A 17,916-nucleotide genomic window follows, 5' to 3' on the forward strand; every position below is an offset into this window, starting at 1 on the left:
CTAGATATCTATATTTCCTTTTCTTTAATATCTCAAAAACTACTGAATGGATTTACACCAAACAACAAAAAGGCTTCTTTCTTGAACAAAAGCTACTTTTCAAGCCAATTTTGGTATAATTTTGTCCAGCTGTTCAAGCTGTAGTCGTGTGCCTTATGGGAATTATAATGGGAAGCACACTTTTTTTACCCCCCTTTTCTTGGTCCCCGCTTGACAGGTCATCCCGAAACTTCCCAAGTACAAGAATATTATCTGAAACACTTTTTTGGGGAACTTTTGTGAAGATTCGTCAAACAGTGCTAAAGATATAGTCAAGTGAAAAAATGCTTTTTCTTTCATCAATAGGATATATATATATTGCAAATAATAACAAGCTTGTGCAGAGATCTGCAGAGCCCTGACTCGCTGCCAATACTTCAACCAGGAAGTGTTGTCAGATATCTTGGGACTCAGCCCCCCTCCTAGTGCATATTTAAGCCCCTGGTACCGCCACCTCCCCAGGGCTTATTATTGTATATATATATATGTTTATAACAGTTTAAAAAAAAAAATCCATCAGACGCATTGCAGCAAACACTGCCTTTTTCTATGATGATTGCTTGCATACAAATCATGTTCACTTTTAAAGGGACTCCAGTGGTCTCATTGGTTAATTACTTATGAATAGTATGCCCACTCCGCATGAGTTGTAAATACATCATCACAGCCTCCTTTCACTTTACAGAACAGTTCTCAATTTGTTCTAAAAATGCCCATATTTGTTTCCATTTTCGTAGATATTTCACCATATTGGTAATATGGACAAACTAACAGATGTGCACAAGTATAATCTCATTAAAATATTCACATGAATGAATGTTCTCCTTCACGAACATGCTTCCTCCCTTGTTGCCAACACTGCTCCAAATTAAACACCTGTAGACGTTAACTTAGTAGTGCGAGTCTCCCCATTTTGTAATGATCCATTTTAGCTAGTGATTTGGGGCTATATATATATATATGCATATATATATATGTATCTGTATATATATATAATATATATATGTGTGTATATATATATATATATATATATATAGTCTTATATATGTGTACTCCGTCGCAAATGTGACAGATGCACATGTAACAAGGATTTCCATCCTGTTTGTGACATAGTACATGTCCACCAAACCCTAAATCAGGCCGTACTTTGTAAGTATTGTCACATCATTTATCACCCACCACCTCACCAAGCTTCTTTATATCTTTACTTGCCTAATCTGATGTCTCTTATGTAGAGATGTACTCACTTCTAAATAGATGTGTACTGTAAAATGTCATGTTGCTCATAAAGCACACATATAGGAAATACATGCAAATATAAGTAAATGAATACAGGCATTAATAAATTGTAAATGCATGAATACACTCATAAAAGCATGCATAAAACAAATACAATCATACATATACAAATCAATGAATACATTATTAAATTAATTAATTACATAGGTAGATTTAAAAACACACACATAAGTGGAAAAACATAAAGAAAAATAGGTAGGCATTGCATAATACTTAAAGAAATGCATAGAGTGCACAGAAGGCACAGAGTGGTCCAACCTATCTTCTCGGGTGATTTCAGAATCAGGTAGCAGCTGTAGAAGGCAATGGCAGCAAACAGCAGTGCAATCAGGATCCCCAGAGAGAAGCCGGACTAGGAAACAAAAATAGATAATGTCAAAAATCCAGGGCCAGATTTATTGAAAAGTGGCGCTGTGCGGTACTGTGCCGAAATTGGCTGTGCTGCGCTGTGTCACTTTACAAACGCAGGAATGCGCCATTTTTAACTGAATAGGGTGCACCCCTGCGATTCCCCCTGCGCTGGTGCTAAATTTAGCTGCCAGCACCAACGGAGGCATCCTTGCACCATCGTGCAAGGATCTCTGCGTTGAGGGGTGTGATTGTTTATGTGCGGGAAGGTATCCCTTACGTCAAATAAACAATCACTAATGGTGCTTTGGCACTTCTGTGTGTGCTGCACAATGCAGCACACACAGAAGTGCCAAAAGCGTCATGTTCAAATGATTGTTTATGTGCAGGAAGGGACATCTTCCCGCACATAAACAATAATTTCTGGCATTTTGCTCTTTCTATGAGTGCTGCAGAATGCAGCAGGCGTAGAAAAAGCAAAAAACGAGGAGGATTAAAAGTATTCCTCCACGTTGCACATAGTAACGCCACCACAGGGGGTGGCATTAGATTTTGGCGCTGCATCAGGTTTATGAAATTTCACAAATCTGAGGCAGCGCCAAAATGCAATGGGTGTTGCTGTGGCACACCGACAGCAACACCCATTGCACTCCACCCTTCCACGCACAGTGCTGCATGGGAAAGGGCCGAATTTACAAGGTGGCGCTAAGCCACAAAAAATGGCTTAACGTCACCTTGTAAATACAGCACAGAGCTTAGCGCCACAGCAGCGTCACAAATAGTGACGCTCCTGTGGCACTAGGCGCCTATAAATACGGCCAGTGTCTTGTGGATACTATTGGCTGTCAATCATGCATCAGCTTATCCTTCTGCCTTGCCATCGGTGGTGTCCTGTATTTCTCCATTTCCTGCACGGGTGAGCTGGTGATCATGTGTGTGATATTAGTGCGTGAAACTTTCCACTCCCTTTTGGTTCACCACTGGCTGTTCGTCGAGGCAGAGGAGGGCTGCACGCTGATCAAGATACATCTAGCTTCCGTTGGTGATTCCACTAGTAACCTGATATGAAGTAAAGTATAGAAACCTCCATCAGGATCTGCATGAGTCCTGCATCACTTAGTAACCTGAGGCCAGATTTATCATTATTTGGCATAGGAAAAGGTAGCAAGAGAACTTGCTGTGCTTCATCAAATGGAGAGGACAGGGATGTGCTATATTTACCAAGATAGGGCACATTCCTGCTTTCTCCCTTCATTGGTGCACAATGTGCTGCCTAATGCCAAGGCCGGCACCCTTACCCCATGGTGCAAGGGTGCCTGAGCTGCAAGCAGGTTAGTTTTTGTTCAGTAGGAGATACCTTCCTGCACAAATTCAATTTTTAAAGGCATTTTCCTGTTTCTAAGTGTGCTACAAAATGCAGAATGCTACACACTTAGAAAAAGGAAACAACAAGGAGAAATACAAATATTTCTCCTTGTTGTGCCCGTATTAATAAAGTGTCCAATTTTTATATATTCCACGGTTTACTCGTCCTGGTGAATCTGGGAATCCACAAAAATGCATGGGTGGATGCATAGGGAACACCCACGCTTCACCCATGAAATGCCTTCCCAGCGCAGAGTAACCCAAGGCAGAGACTTGTGCTGTGTTGCTTTACTCCAGATTTACCAGGCCACGTAGGGCCATGCAAGGTGGCTTTGTGTGGCTCGGTAAATCTACATCACAAGGTGACGCAAGAGTAACACAATCTCTGGATAAATCTGGGACCTGATAACAACACCATCCATCCACTATTTTCAGTCTTTATCCTGCCCTGTGAGAGATCAGCATTTGGAAACTCGATAAAAGGAATTAGTCTTGATTCAATTTTTGTGTGCTGTAGGTTGGATACAGATGCTATTGTGTGACTAAAGTACGCTGACGTATCAGTGCCAGTCACAGACTAGAATCTCAGATAGGAAATTGGAATAAACTGAAATGGACACAGAAAGACGGCAATGAAGTATTCTAAAGCAAAGGAAATCAGCAGTTTAATACCAGATTGTTAAGAATCCACTTGCAGGTCTAGATGTCTGGACCACCCACATAAGGACAATTAGGACTGCTACCCCTGGTGTGGCCCTTGTTACACTCCTGTGGTAGATCTTTGTAATTACCTCAATAAGAAGACCGTGCTGTAAATGGGATGAATAAGGTGGGAGCTGGAGTCTCTGACAGGGGTGTGGCCAAAGTACCATAACTGGGATTGCTTTAACGGAGACCTGACTTATGTAGTTGTATGCTTGGCGCAGCATACACATGACCAACATTTGGTGCTCTATGTGAGTTTTCAGTAATTCCTTCAAAACATATATCACGACTACAAAACTTTCCCCTGAAACACATCAGAACTATTGCCTTTGCCATACCACGTTACCAATATAGGATAAATGGGTAACAACAATGATTTTGTTGTGAATAGTAAGAACTGAAAATGATTCTATTCTGTAAACATGAGACTGTGAATTAAACATTAGTAAGGTCTGTGGGAAGGTCAGCGGTCTTCATAGTGACTCTACCACTCACGTTCTCCCATTCAGACTACTTTCCTATGCAATCTCTTACTCAGTTGGACACATTTTTCTCTCAAAATCTTTCTTAAATACCCCATCGGTATATCTCATAAGTCATTTCCCCCCATTTTCATCACTGTCTGCCACTCTGTCTTACTCTATATACTTCCGGCATAGAAGACACAGACACGCAAATCAGTTTCGGTTTAAACAGTATGGCCTCATGGTACACACAGTAACTTTCTGTGTTTTTCCACTTTTACAGGTCCTACCAGAACCATGTTTTGGACCATACTTAAGGTCCCCTGCTCTTGTCCTCAGGTGGGCCATCTTCTAAGAAAGATTATTACGGTAGTCTACTGTGTATTTGTGTGGCATGGTATCAATTATGAAATAAATAACCAGCCACCCTTTACGAAAAGGGTATTAATAGGGACGCACTGATCCTGATAAAAGCCAATGGACTGGGGGTATGTGGCAGAAACTAGTTGATCACAATTAAGGGACAAGGAGTGATAGTAACTCCAACTAGCTCATTTCCCCCAGTTTTTAACCTTCTCGGACCCATTAATAAATATTGATTCGGCACCCTTGTAAGGAAAGAGGTTGCAGCACACAATGACGCTCAGAGAGTCAGGAAGAACTTGATGATAAAGCATGTCACTGGATAACATTCAGTGAGTAAGCTTTCCTTTAAGAATAACGTCTTTCCCCATTTCCAGTGGGCCCACTCTAGATGGCTCGAAGTTGAATCTCTGTTGATTGTGACACTGTATATGAGGAGGTTGAGTCACGACCTATGTTTCCCTCTTCCCTCCCTCTCTTGATTTTTATGTAGTTTGTCTTATATGTCTGTGAGTGTGTGATGTAGTCCTCTTGCATTGGTGTTTTCTACTGCTGCGGTCCTTTAGGCCCAGATTTATGCAAAAGTGTTTTTTGAAACATAGGGATGCGCCGTATTAAAGGGAAACTGCGCACCCCTGCATTTCCCCCTGTGCCGTTGCTGAATTAAGCTGCCTGCGCCAACGAAGGCATTCATGCACCATATTGCAAGGGTGTCCGCATTGAGATAATAGATTGTTTATGTGCAGGTAGGTGTCCCTTCCTGCACATAAACAATCTATAATTGTGGCGATATGGCACTTCTATGTGTGCTGCGAAAATACAGCACACATAGAAGTACCAAAGCATCATTTTGGAATGATTGTTTATGTGAAGGAAGGGACACCTTCCTGCACATAAGCAATCATCTATGGCATTTTGCTTCTTCTCTATGTGCTACAGAATGCAGCACAAATAGAAAAAGCAAAAAACGAGGAGGACTTAAAGCATTCTTTCTCGTTTTGCCATGCTAACGCCAGCCCTGGGGTGGTGTTAGTTTTCGGCTGTGCCACAGATTTACGTTTTCTCGTAAATCTGGGGCAGCGCCAAAAGCAATGAGTGTTGCGGTGGACCGCCGACAGCAGCACCCATTGCACACCCCTCTGATGCAGTTTTCTGCATTGGAGAGGCCCATATTTACAAGGAGGCATAACGCCACAAAAAGTGTCATTACACCTCGTAGTAAATATGGAGCAGAGGTTAGCGCCACTAGAGCGTCACGAAAAGTGATATTCCATTGGCTATAGGGGCTCTTAAATATGCCCCTCAATGTCCAGGGTCAGGCTAACTTTTAGTATCACTTCTACGTTCATGGCCTTTTCCGATTTTTGATTTTGAAAATGTGGTCACCCTATTGGGTGGTGCAAGACTGCTGTAAAATGATACATGCATTAGGTCTGGTCTCTAGAGGGGGACAACAAATTTTACGATCAGGTAGCCCGCTCTAGGAAACCTGTTGAAATCTGTGCATAGAAAAGTTACATCTAAGGGATGTAGGAAATATTCAGAACTAGTACATTACACTTATTCAAAGCTGCAGAACTTGTAATGATGACGTAATACTGAAACTGGTAGAAAACAACACCATGCATTACCCCTACATCTGTCCTCCTCATTATAGTTCCCGCTTTGTGAGGCTGACCTGACTCCATAGAACACTGGCAAAGCTTTCTTTTATTTTTATTACACCCAAGCGCATTATGCGCATAAGATTACACCCTCCTCCCATGCTTCCTGTTCTTGTCTATTTGTCCTTTGTGCAGAATGCTACGAGAAATAGGTAAGCCAAACTTCTTAATCATTAAATTGGTTAACCTTTGTTTTCCAATTTTGACATAGTATTTTCAGCAGGTGCTGACAGTCTCTCACTCATACCCACCCAAGTGCAATATTTTTGGTGGGGATGAGTGAGTAATTGTACAGAGGAGCAGATCTCGTTGCACTGGATCAGCATGGGGCTCCTGGAAGCAAACGCCCCGTGGTAAGTGGGCACCAAGGTATTTTTGTCACTGGCCCTTTTCTTGCAAGAAGAGATTTGGTTGTCAAGGAAACTTATAGAAAGTAAGTCCTCATTTTGCGCAACTGTATGCTGACAATTGAGGACGAATCCAGCACATCTGCAGCTATCCTGTCAGGAGAAGAAACAATTAGGTCCATATTTGCAAGTGGCCTGTGCCGCTAGTGTGTCACTTTTTGTGACACACCGGCGGCGCAGGCTGCTGATCCATATCTAAATGGCCACACAAAGCCATTTTCATGGTCTTGTAGATATGGATTAAGGCAACACAGTGCAAGTCGCTGCATTGCCTTACTTTGTGTCAGGGAGGCGTTTGGCTGGGTGTTCCCACGCAACATCCATGAATTTTGATGCATTCCCAGATTTACAGGGTTTTTTAAAACTGGGAATGCGTCAAAAGCCTACCAAATGTGGCCGTAGGAGTCCAGGAGATACAGGGCAGATGGTCTAAGATTGAATCCCTCAATTTATCCAATTGAAGAAAGTTGGCAGCAACTGGGAGACCGCTAGAGGGTTTTACAACTGTCTGTCCAGGAAACCAGTTCTAGTAAGAATGGATAATCAAGTTGAGAAATGTCCAAAGTTACCAGTGCTAGCCAATGACATTAAATCTTGGGCAGGGAAGAATCTTCTTACGATTTGCGCTATGTACATTTCAGGAGTGGTCGATGTGCAGGCAGATAGTCTGAGTCAGAATATGTCTCCATCTCATTCTTCAAGCCTTTCAGTTGGAAACACAAATATTCAGTCATCCAACTCTGGATTTGTTTGCCTCTGCAGCCAATGAGTCAATGCCCTCATGCCCCATTTCTACATGGAGAAGCCCAGCCGCGAAGCATGGGGGTGGATGCTTTATCCCTTGCTTGGCTTCAGTGGGGGAACTGGCACCCTGTTGCATTCCCCCCACTTTTTGCCTGGTTTCTGGATACAACGTGGACTGGAATGCACTGGGATCCTGCTAACCAGTGCCAGTGTTCTTTACCTAAAATTGCAAAGGTATTGATACAATTGACAACACCTTTAGTTGCCACTGTAAGTTGCTAGTAAATGGTACTTGGGTACCCAAGGCATGGGGTACTAAGGGTAGGCCCCTGATGGAAGCAGCACAGATTGTGCACCCCTCAAGGGCCATACATCCAGATGCACCCAGCACTGCCTTTGCAGGCTGAGTGTCCTGGTGCCAACCAAAAAGACAAACTCGACATGGCACACAGCCTGTGTGCCCTGTCCGCTATACACTGCATGCAATACAGGCAAGTCACCCCTCTGACAGGTCTTCTAGCCCTAAGGTATGGTGCACTATACTGTATATGAGGGCATAGCTGCATGGACAATATGGCCCTACTGTGTCCTCACCAAACCAGGAACTTAGTAAGTGAACAAATCAGCCATTTTAAATGCATGTGCCTGACAGTGGTCAGTGCGAGTTTTATTTGGTATCAAACAACAATGGTAAATCCAAACTGGTACCAGTGTTGGATCTATTGCACAATGTACTCAGGGGTCACCTTAGAGGTATCCCCTACAAAAGCTAACTACCCTGGCATGGTTGCTGGCCGGTCTCAATCATCCTGCCACCAGCAGTCAAGATTCTGAGAACCCGGGTTGCTCTCTGAGTTCCAGAACAAAGCCCTTCCTGGGTGGAGGTGTAAACGGCCCCCTCCCCAGGATTGTGCACTGCCCTGCTATCGCACTTCAAAGGGCTTACCAGCCTTGAAACACAACCCACAAGCTTGCTGCTAGCAGCAGATGCCCCCCCCCCATTGCAAACCCATACTTTTGGCTGGAGCAACATCGTGAAACCAGACAAAGGACAGGAGCAGTGGTCAGCCCAGCTTACACCACCCCTAAGGTGTTGCATGCGAGGTGACCCCTCCATTTCATTTTCATCAGACTGAAGTTCTGCTGCAACAAGAAAAAGGCGCCAAACCCTGCTTGCTGCACCCAGGACTCGACAATCACCGCTGAAGGGTTTCTTTTTTTTTTTTTTTTTATATATTTTTATTAACATTTTGCTATTACAACGTTACATATTTATTCATTTCACATGCACTTTTATATCTGCTTCTTATTTTGTACTTTTTCGCTTATTGCTCGATCTTTATTAACAGTCGTTTTATTTCTCTTTATTCAACCAGTTACTCTTTTACTTATTCAATCACTTTTCTTTGTTACAGCTCTTTGTTCTGCATAAGCAATAGTCAAGCAACAGGTTTAAACCCCTTCTTCCTTGTAACTTGGAATGATGATGTAGAGGGTTAGGTGCCACCCAATTGGGTGTGGGAGGAAGGAGGAAGAGGCGGGAAAAAAAAAGAACAGGCCACACAGGGCCAACCATGCGGCTATGTGCAAATAATTTTTATAGTTGTTGAACTGAAGGTGCTATGCCAGATCCATTTTTTTTTTTTTTTTTTTTTAATTTTAATTTTAAGCAGGGGGTGATATCGGCCCAGGGCGCAGGGACGCGCCGTGTAGACGGAGGGGCACGCACACTGCCTATCATGTTCGATGGCGAGGTGGGGGTCCACGGCCCAGCTGCCTTCAGGCCTCTACAATTAATGAAAGCCACGTGGAGGTCGGGTTTGTTCTGGGCGCCTATCTATGTGCTACAATCGCCTGGCTCCGACCTCGGCGTGGGTTGGGAGTCGCTGGTTTCTCTTGCTGGGTTCACCAATCTCCTAATTATACTCTCCCAATTCGTCACTAAGTTCTCCCACCCCGGAGCTATGGGAACCCGGCGGATACTCCTGGCTTCTTCTGCTTTTAGGACCTGTAATTCAGCTCTAGCCCACGTTAATGTATCATTCTCCCAGGCAGTCAGTAAAGGACAACCCGCAGCTTTCCAGCCCCTCGAGATTAGTCTCTTATATAGTACCAGGGTGAGGTCCAAAAAGCACCCCTTCACTTTTCCACGGAGTGCCATTGGTCCGAGGCCCAGCAAGCACATCTCGGGGCTGGGTCTTAACTCAATCTCAAGCAATTCAGTTAAGGTAGTCAACATTTCCTTCCAGCCAGTCTGGATCACCGGGCAAGTCCAAACCATGTAGTCGAAATTCACCCCACCCCCCCACACCTCGGGCAGGTCGCTGGAGATCCACCGTATATACGGAACAGCCTGTGGGGTGTGAGGTATGTTCTATGCAGGTAATTATATTGAAGGTACCTTAAGCGTGTATTACGTGACACCATCCGGGGGTAAGCCAGTATCTTTTTCCACTCTGAGTCTGTGAGTTCTCGGCCAACCGAGCCCTCCCAGCTTCCTCTCAGTGAACGTAGGGGGTCTAAAGCTGCCTCAACCTGGGCCCGATATATCTTGGTGATGAGATGTGTTTCCTCACCTAATGTCATCAGTGAGTGCAAGACCCCGCGTGTGTCAGGTTCCGCATTTGCCGTGTACCAGTGAGCCCTAAGGGTATGTACCAGTCTCCCGTACAGTAGAAACTGTCCCCCGGGAACACCCTCCTCCATCAAGTCAACAAATCCCCTCAAGACTCCCTCTTTAAAAAGTCCTCCCACTACTTCTATTCCCGCTGCTAGCCAGTGACTGAGTCCCATACTTCCCGGCCCCCTCCCCCTGGGTTCTATAGCAAGTACTGCCAGCGGCAGAGCTGGAGAATACGGGTGACCAACCCCTACTCTTTTCGTGCATCTTTTCCAACATCCTATTGCCACTTTTATCATTATGTTGTTCCCAGGGAGAGTTATCTTCCTGTTTGCCATGTTTGCCGCAATCCACGCCGTATCAATCACTCCCTGGGCCGTATATAAATCCAATTGGCCCCGACCCGTAAGCCACCCGGCTATCCACTGCAATTGGGATGCAAGGTAATATGCCTCAAAGTCAGGTGCCCCCAGGCCTCCCGCTTGAGGAGGCCTGCAGGTGGTCACGAGAGTGGTACGTCTTCGCCCACTATCCCAAATTAGTTCTCTAAGCAATGTGTTCAGATCATGGAACCATGCCCGGGGTATTAACAGCGGTAAATTGGCAAAGTAATAGAGCAGTCGGGGAGCATGATCATTTTGGATAGCGCCACTCTAGCCATCACTGACAATTTTAAAGAGCGCCAGAACGCTACTGATGATCTCAGCGAACGAAGCGCTCCACCTAGGTTACCCTCTCTTAGGTCAGCCATACCATGGTAGATCTGGATCCCCAAGTATCTAAATGTACGCGGAGCCCATTTCAGGTCCACCGGGCACGCTATGGGGCGACCATATCCAGACGTCAGGGGGAACACATATGTTTTATTACGGTTAAGTCTTAATCCTGATACTAAACCAAATTCCTCAAGTACGTTCAGGGCCCAGGGGAGTCCACTCGCCCCGTCTCTGAGGTATAACAAAATGTCGTCTGCATATAGCGAGACCCCACCGAATCCCTCTGCCCGCTCCTTCACCTCGCACCCACGCCGCTAAGGGTTCCATCGCCAAAGCGAACAACAATGGAGACAGGGGGCATCCCTGTCTAGTTCCCCGATACACTGGGTAAGCAGCTGAGACTGTCCCACCCGTCCTGACCCTTGCTAATGGGGACGAATATAACAGGTCCACCCAGGCAACCCAGCCACCACCCAGGCCCATTTTTAACATTGTCGCCCTCAAGTAATCCCATCTGATCGAGTCGAAGGCCTTTTCAAAGTCCACAGCTAGCAAGGTCCCGGCTGGTGGCTTTGCCTCATCAGGCATATGCATTATAGAGAAAATCCGCCTAAGATTCAAGGAGGTGCTGCGACCGGGAATAAAACCGTTCTGGTCAGGGTGCACCAGGGTCGGCATAAGGGGCAGTAACCGATTAGCTAGTATCTTACTCAAGATCTTAAAGTCGCTATTTAGCATTGATAGTGGTCTAAATTCTGTTACCGATGGATCACTTATATTTGTTTTTGGGAGCGGCACAACCAATGCCTCACGGAGCGTGGAAGGGAGCACCCCATTCTTTACCGCCTCCATATACATTTCCTTCAGTCTGGGAGTTAATAAGGATTTATACTTTTTATAAAAATCCATCGGAAGACCATCTGTGCCCGGGGTCTTCCCAGGAGCCAGCTGCGTGATTGCTTCGTTTATCTCTTCTGCAGTCACTGGACCCCCCAGGCCGGCCCCGTCCTCCGGGCTCAAAGCCGGCAAAGACATCCGAGTTAGGAAACCATCAAGGATCCCCACCTCCAAGTCTGTGGGCTTCCTATACAAGTACGTATAATAATCTTTGAATGCGTTGTTAATGGATTCTGGGCTAATTCTGCGTTCCCCACCCCTGTCCAATACACTTGCAATAGGACCACTATCACCATTCGGGCGCACTAGCCATGCCAAAAGTCTACCGGATCTCCCCTCCTCTGATTGCATGGATACCAAGTATCTTTGCACACTGTGGCATCTAAGACGCTCTTCTATTCGGGAGTGCTCCCTACGCGCACTCTCGTACTCTTCATCCGCTTGTCTTGTGGGGCCCTGTCTCAACTCCCCCTCGTGGATGACCTTCTCCAGTGCGTTTAATTCTCTCTCAAGTGTACGTTTTATCCCCACTGACTGTCCCAGACAATGACCCCGCGTCCCCACCTTGAGTGTCTCCCACTCTATGCCTCTGGAGGAAGTAGATCCCCGGTTATCCTCTATGTGCTCCTCTAAGTAGCTTTGTAACCCCTCCCTGTACGCCTGGTCCTCCAAGGCCGACGGAAGCATTCTCCATGCCGGTATAGGAGGTCTGTCCCGAGATACATTCAATGTCATCAATAGAGGATTATGATCAGATATTGTGCGGGCAAGGTACTCCGCGTGGGTCATATTTCGGGCCAGCCCTGCTGTGCAAACTATTCTGTCGATTCTAGTATGTACCTGGTGGAGGCCCGAGTAAAACGAATAATCCCTGGCAACAGGGTGTTGTAGCCACCAAGCATCCACCAGCCCCCAGGCGTCCAGCCACTCTGCTAGTTTTTTTGCTGCTTTAATTGATGTTGCTCCCTGCAGTGGGGGGTTAGACCTATCTAGGTCGGTATCAAGCACTGCGTTAAAGTCTCCTCCTATTAGTACTTCCCCCGTGCATTGACGAGTGAGATGCCCAGACAGGCCCGTCATGAATAATGCTTGTTCCTGGTTGGGGGCGTATATACAACTCAGGGTCAACTGGAGCCCCCGTAGTTTCCCTTCTAGAATGACAAATCTTCCCTCCCTGTCTATGTTGGAGGAATCTAGCACAAATGGAACTCCCGCTCTAATCCAAATTAGGGTTCCTCTTGCGTAAACTGAATATTCTGTGGCAAATACCTGACCCCTCCATCTCCTCCGTAATTTCTCTCCCTCTCCGGGCGCGAGGTGAGTCTCCTGTAGCATAGCTATATGCACCCCTCTTCTTTTTAAAAAGGAAAGAATTCTATGTTGCTTACTCGGAGTGCCCATCCCCCTAACGTTCCAGGTCATAGTGTTGTAGCCCCCCATCGTATTCTTAGAACCCGTTGTACATGGAGTCTACACGCCCCCGGCCCCGGCCAAGCCCCCCAGAAGCTTGCACCTTCATTATGATCAGCCCACATCGCACATATAGCCGGTATAACTAATAACAAAAAAACCCAACTCCCCTTCCCCAGGGCGCCTCCAAAACTGTAGGCTGCCCAATAAGTCCTACAACTCTGCAAATCACACAAACACATCAAGTCAATACTCGCCGGTCAGGGTTGACAGGCGAGAAACAGGTCCGGGGGGGCGGCCAGGTCCGGAGGGGCCACCGTACTGCTTATCTTAACTCGCCTTTCAGCGCCGGTGCGGGTTCTGTTTAGATCAGTTCATCAGCCGTTTGTGGGGTTACCTCCGGTGCACTAGTCGATCCCCCAGAGCCCTCGGGCGAGGACACCACTATGTCTTCTGATTCCTCTTCAGAGACCGCCGGCGGAGACGATTCCACTCCCATCTTGGCTGCCGCTTTTAGGGCTTCTCTCTTTCCAGTCTCCCTTTGTGCCTGCGTGGGTGCTAGCCGTCGGCCGCCCCCTGGCCTTCTCCCTCTCAGGGCCCGCCGGGACCCTCCCCCACCGCGGCCCCCCGACGCAGGCCGCGCCGGGCCCGACCCCGAGCTCTCAAGCCACTCCCATGCCTCCTCCGGAGTCTGGAGGAAAGTGGTCTTCCCCTCCACAATCACTCGTAGTCTTGCTGGATAGAGCAATGAGTACTGTATCCCTTCTTCTTGTAAAGTTCTTTTAACGGCCAGGAAGGAGGCACGCTTGTTTTGGACCTCCAAGGTAAAGTCAGGGAACAGTGTTGCTTCGCCATTGGCCACTTTAAACGGACCCAATTCCCTGGCTTTCTGCAGGAGGATGTCTCTGTCTCTATAGTGCAGGAGTTTAGCAATTACAGCCCGGGGCGGTCTGTCAGGAGCAAGCGGTCTAGCCGGCACCCGGTGTGCACGTTCCAATGAATAAAAGGGGGTCAGGCATCCTGGTGCCACAACCGTACTTAGCCATTTCTCCAGAAACTCCACCATGTTAGTCCCCTCGACCCCCTCAGGGAGACCCACCATGCGAATATTGTTTCTCCTGTTTCTGCCCTCTGCGTCCTCAGCTCGCCGTTCGAGCTTCGCCACTCTGTCTGCCAGAGAGGTCACCTCCGCTGATACTTCTGCTTGTTTTGGGACAACTTCCTCTAGTGTTGCTTCTGCTTCCTTTACTCTGTCGGCCAATTTGTGGTGGTCGGCTCTCAATAGCCCCACCTCTATCGCCACCTGATTAATGTCACGCTGTAGAGTGGATTTGGTGTCTTCAATGGCACCCAGTATCTTGTCCAGGGTGTCCTGAACCTTGGTTTGTGACTGGCTCTGTGTGGTCAGCTCGTTGTCCGCCATTGGTATCAGTGTCATGGGTTCCATGGCTTTGTTCTTGTGTCTGCCCTTGGAGGGCATTGAATATGCAGAGGAGGGCGTCTCAACGAGGCCGGCGCGCTGTGCAGGTAATTATACTGCCTGCTGTTGGCCTGCCCGTTCACCCAATCTGTTGCCGTCAAGATCTCAGGTTCTGGTCGCTCCAGGAGGAGTCTCCGACACCATGCCAGTCATCCCCAGCTCGTTGGGCCACAGTAAGCAGGTGCGCCCAGGATCCTCGATGTCGCCGTGTAGCTCGTCTCCGCCGAGCGTCCTCACCAGCGGCGCAGTCGGAAACAAGGTGGTTTGGACCGGGCCGGGGGTGGTGCCTCCCCCAAGACCGCGTCGCCCCGCGCGGGAGGGGCAGCCGCGGCAGGCCCCCAAGGCCGCGGCGTCCCCAGCAGCCAGGAGGGACCCCCACCCCGGGCAACAATGGTGCGCAGTCTCAAATTTCGGGTGATAACAGCAATCAGCACGGGGCGGACCCTCGCCGCCACACCCCGCGACGGGCGATCAGTGTCCAACTTGAACCGTCCTGGGCGCAGGGGGCCCCCCCGCCATCATTCAGGGGGCACCCGGGCAACGACCACCGGCACCGCAGTCATACGGCCCCCAGGGGGCACAGGAGAAGCGGGCTCCCTATCAGTCCTCCTCGGGGCGCCTCTTGTCCCCTTGTCTCCTCACCGTCCGTGCCCCCGCAGCCGGGAAGCACCAGGCCCCGCCTCCCGGGTGGGAGGCCGACTACACTCCGTCCGGCGTCCCCACTCGGCACTCCGATCTGCTCCTCACACCTCGGGGCGGGCCCGCGCACAGCCTCCGCGCCTTGCGCGGCACGCCGCACGTCCCAGGACCGCGGCCGCAGTCCGCCAGCAGGCCCCCGGGCACGATCCCCGCCGGGCCACACGAATCCGCAGGGGGCCACCCCCGGGGCAATGGCCCCTCGCCAGTGGCCCCACCCGCAATCGCCGCTCACCTCCTCCTTCGCACCGAGCCAGCGGCACCTCAATTCAGCGCGGGGCGGCCCCTCCCGTCAGCCAGGCCGCAGCCGCTCCGCAGTCCCGATCGGCCCCGGGAACCCAGGCGCTCTCCCCGGGGGCCAAGCCGCGCCGCCACCGTCTCCCCACGTCTTCAGCAGTCGTTACGCTCCACTTTGAGCGCGACACCACCCGCCCCAGCGTGTCTAGGCATACGTTTGAAGTCGGCCCCTCCGGAGCCGAGCGGTTAAGCGTGCGCCATGCTCAGCTCCGTGGCCACGCCCCTTCCGCTGAAGGGTTTCTTAGTTATTGGACAGACCCTACAAATCCCAGAGTGGACCTCCACTCTTCAAAAATCACCGAAGATCTCCCTCCAGAGTAAAGGCATCACTATCCTGCAACAAAGACCCAAGGACCAGTGAAGTCTACTTCACTGACTAGCTGCTGACTAAGGAACCGGACATTGCAGCCAGACCAAACTCTGCCCAATGGACCATGAGAGCAAACATGGAAAGTGTGCCAGGTTTGTTGGCACTGCGGCCTCCAGAGAATGAACCGTACTATTACCCCAGGTACTGGTCACCTAATGTCGGACACCCAGAAGGACAGTCCATTCCAGACTGATAAAGGCCCAGAAGGAAGCCCCAGTCAAAGGACTTCAAAAATCACCACAACCTCTCACCAGAGTGTCCCTGCTGACCTGCAAGCAACCTTCAAAGTGACCTACCCCCTGCTTCCAAGGACACCTTTTCACACAGCTCTAGGCTCACCAATTCGCTCTGCACCCGGCTGCCCTGTGCCCTGCACCAAGGACCCAGCTGTGTTCTAAGGGCCCCCCACCCATTGAAGTGCTTTTCCAAGTGGTCCCCAGTGGCCTTGCACCAGCTCCAGAGACCTATTTCCATGGTGCACATGGTGCAAGGGTGGCTGCATTGGCGCATGGCAGCTGTGTGCCAGTGCAGGGGGAGAGGAAAGAAATGTTTTGTCGCCTTCAGATGCAGCACATTTCTGCCCTTTCCCAGTGGCGCAGGGAGGCAGAGCAAGGCACTTGCTGAGCCGCCCTCCGCCATGGGCCTTGTAAATGAGGCCCTAATGCGTCAGATTTCTTGTGCTGTCTAATGATTTCCTAACAACGCCATGGATGTGCTGTATTTGCAATACAGAGCTCCATGGCGCAGGTGTTCACAGATGTGTCAGAAATTCTGCATCTGTGGTGCAAACCGACACATTGCTGGGTTGGGATAAAAAAATGTACCTCCAGCACTGCGTAAAAGCTCCCATAGGAAAAAGCCCTGCGCTAGTTTAACGCCTGCGCTGAGCAAGTGTTAAATTTTTGATGCAGTGAAGTTGCAGAACGACGCAGTGAAATGCTGTGAATTTCACTGCGTCATTTCTACGTGTCTTTTTGCCTGGGAATGCCTACCTTGCATTTCATTGCTGGTAGCTGGCACCGAGGAGTGAAAAGCGACGCTAGAGGCCTCAAGCATCACATTGTGGATTTGGAATTGTTTGTGCGTCGCAACAGCATCAAAAAAAGGATGCTGCAGCGGCAGAAGGGCCTTGTAAATAAGCCCCTAAAGGGCAGATTTAGGAGCCCCTAGCGCCTCCTTGAGCCACATTAGTGTCATTTTATTTTACACTAATGTGGCCCAAAGAGGCCAAAATCACAGCGCCAAATTTACAAAGTGGTGCAATGCATGCACAGTACCACTTTCTAACCCTTTGCGCTACCTAATGCCTATGCCAGACATAATGTATGCAAAGGGGGCATTCCCTAGTTAGGGGTGGGGGCTAAAAAAATGGTGCAAAGAAATCAAAGAGATTTATTTGTGTCTTTTTTTTCGCCACTTTTAACGGCTGCTCAGGAAAAGCATTTCAAGGAGGCACACCATTGTTTACAATGGGCATCAATGGGCTTTGCAGGATTAGCATCAAAAATTTTTATGCTAATCCTGCAAAACTCTGAACTAGCATCAAAGGTTCTGATGCTAGTTCCCTAAGTACCTCCATGGTGAGCCATATCTTAGATACAGTGCACACATGGTGGTGTTAGGGGGTGCTAAGGGGTGCAGCACCACTTTTCTTAAATCAGGCTCTTAGGGGCATATTTATACTCTCTTTGCGCCGAAAGTGCGTCAAAATGTTTGACGCACAATCGGCGCAAACCCTGCCCCATATTTATACTTTGACGTCCGAGCCCGCGGGTGTCAAAGTTCCACCATGTGCGTCATTTTTTGGAAGGGGTAACCAGCCTTGCGTTAATTATATGCAAGGTAGGCGTTCTCTTCCAAAAAATGACTTTAAGGCCTGTGCGCTTTATTTATAATGTGATGTCATTTTGACGCACAGGAGGGGGCAGGCCTTAAAAAACGGCGCCCAGCCTGATGGGTGCCGTTTTTTAACGCCTGGGTCAGGGCAGGCGTTAAGGGACCTGTGGGCTCAGAAGGAGCGCAGAGGTGCCCT

This window comes from Pleurodeles waltl, chromosome 4_2, assembly GCF_031143425.1.
Source record: "Pleurodeles waltl isolate 20211129_DDA chromosome 4_2, aPleWal1.hap1.20221129, whole genome shotgun sequence".
NCBI classification, from domain to species: Eukaryota; Metazoa; Chordata; class Amphibia; order Caudata; family Salamandridae; genus Pleurodeles; species Pleurodeles waltl.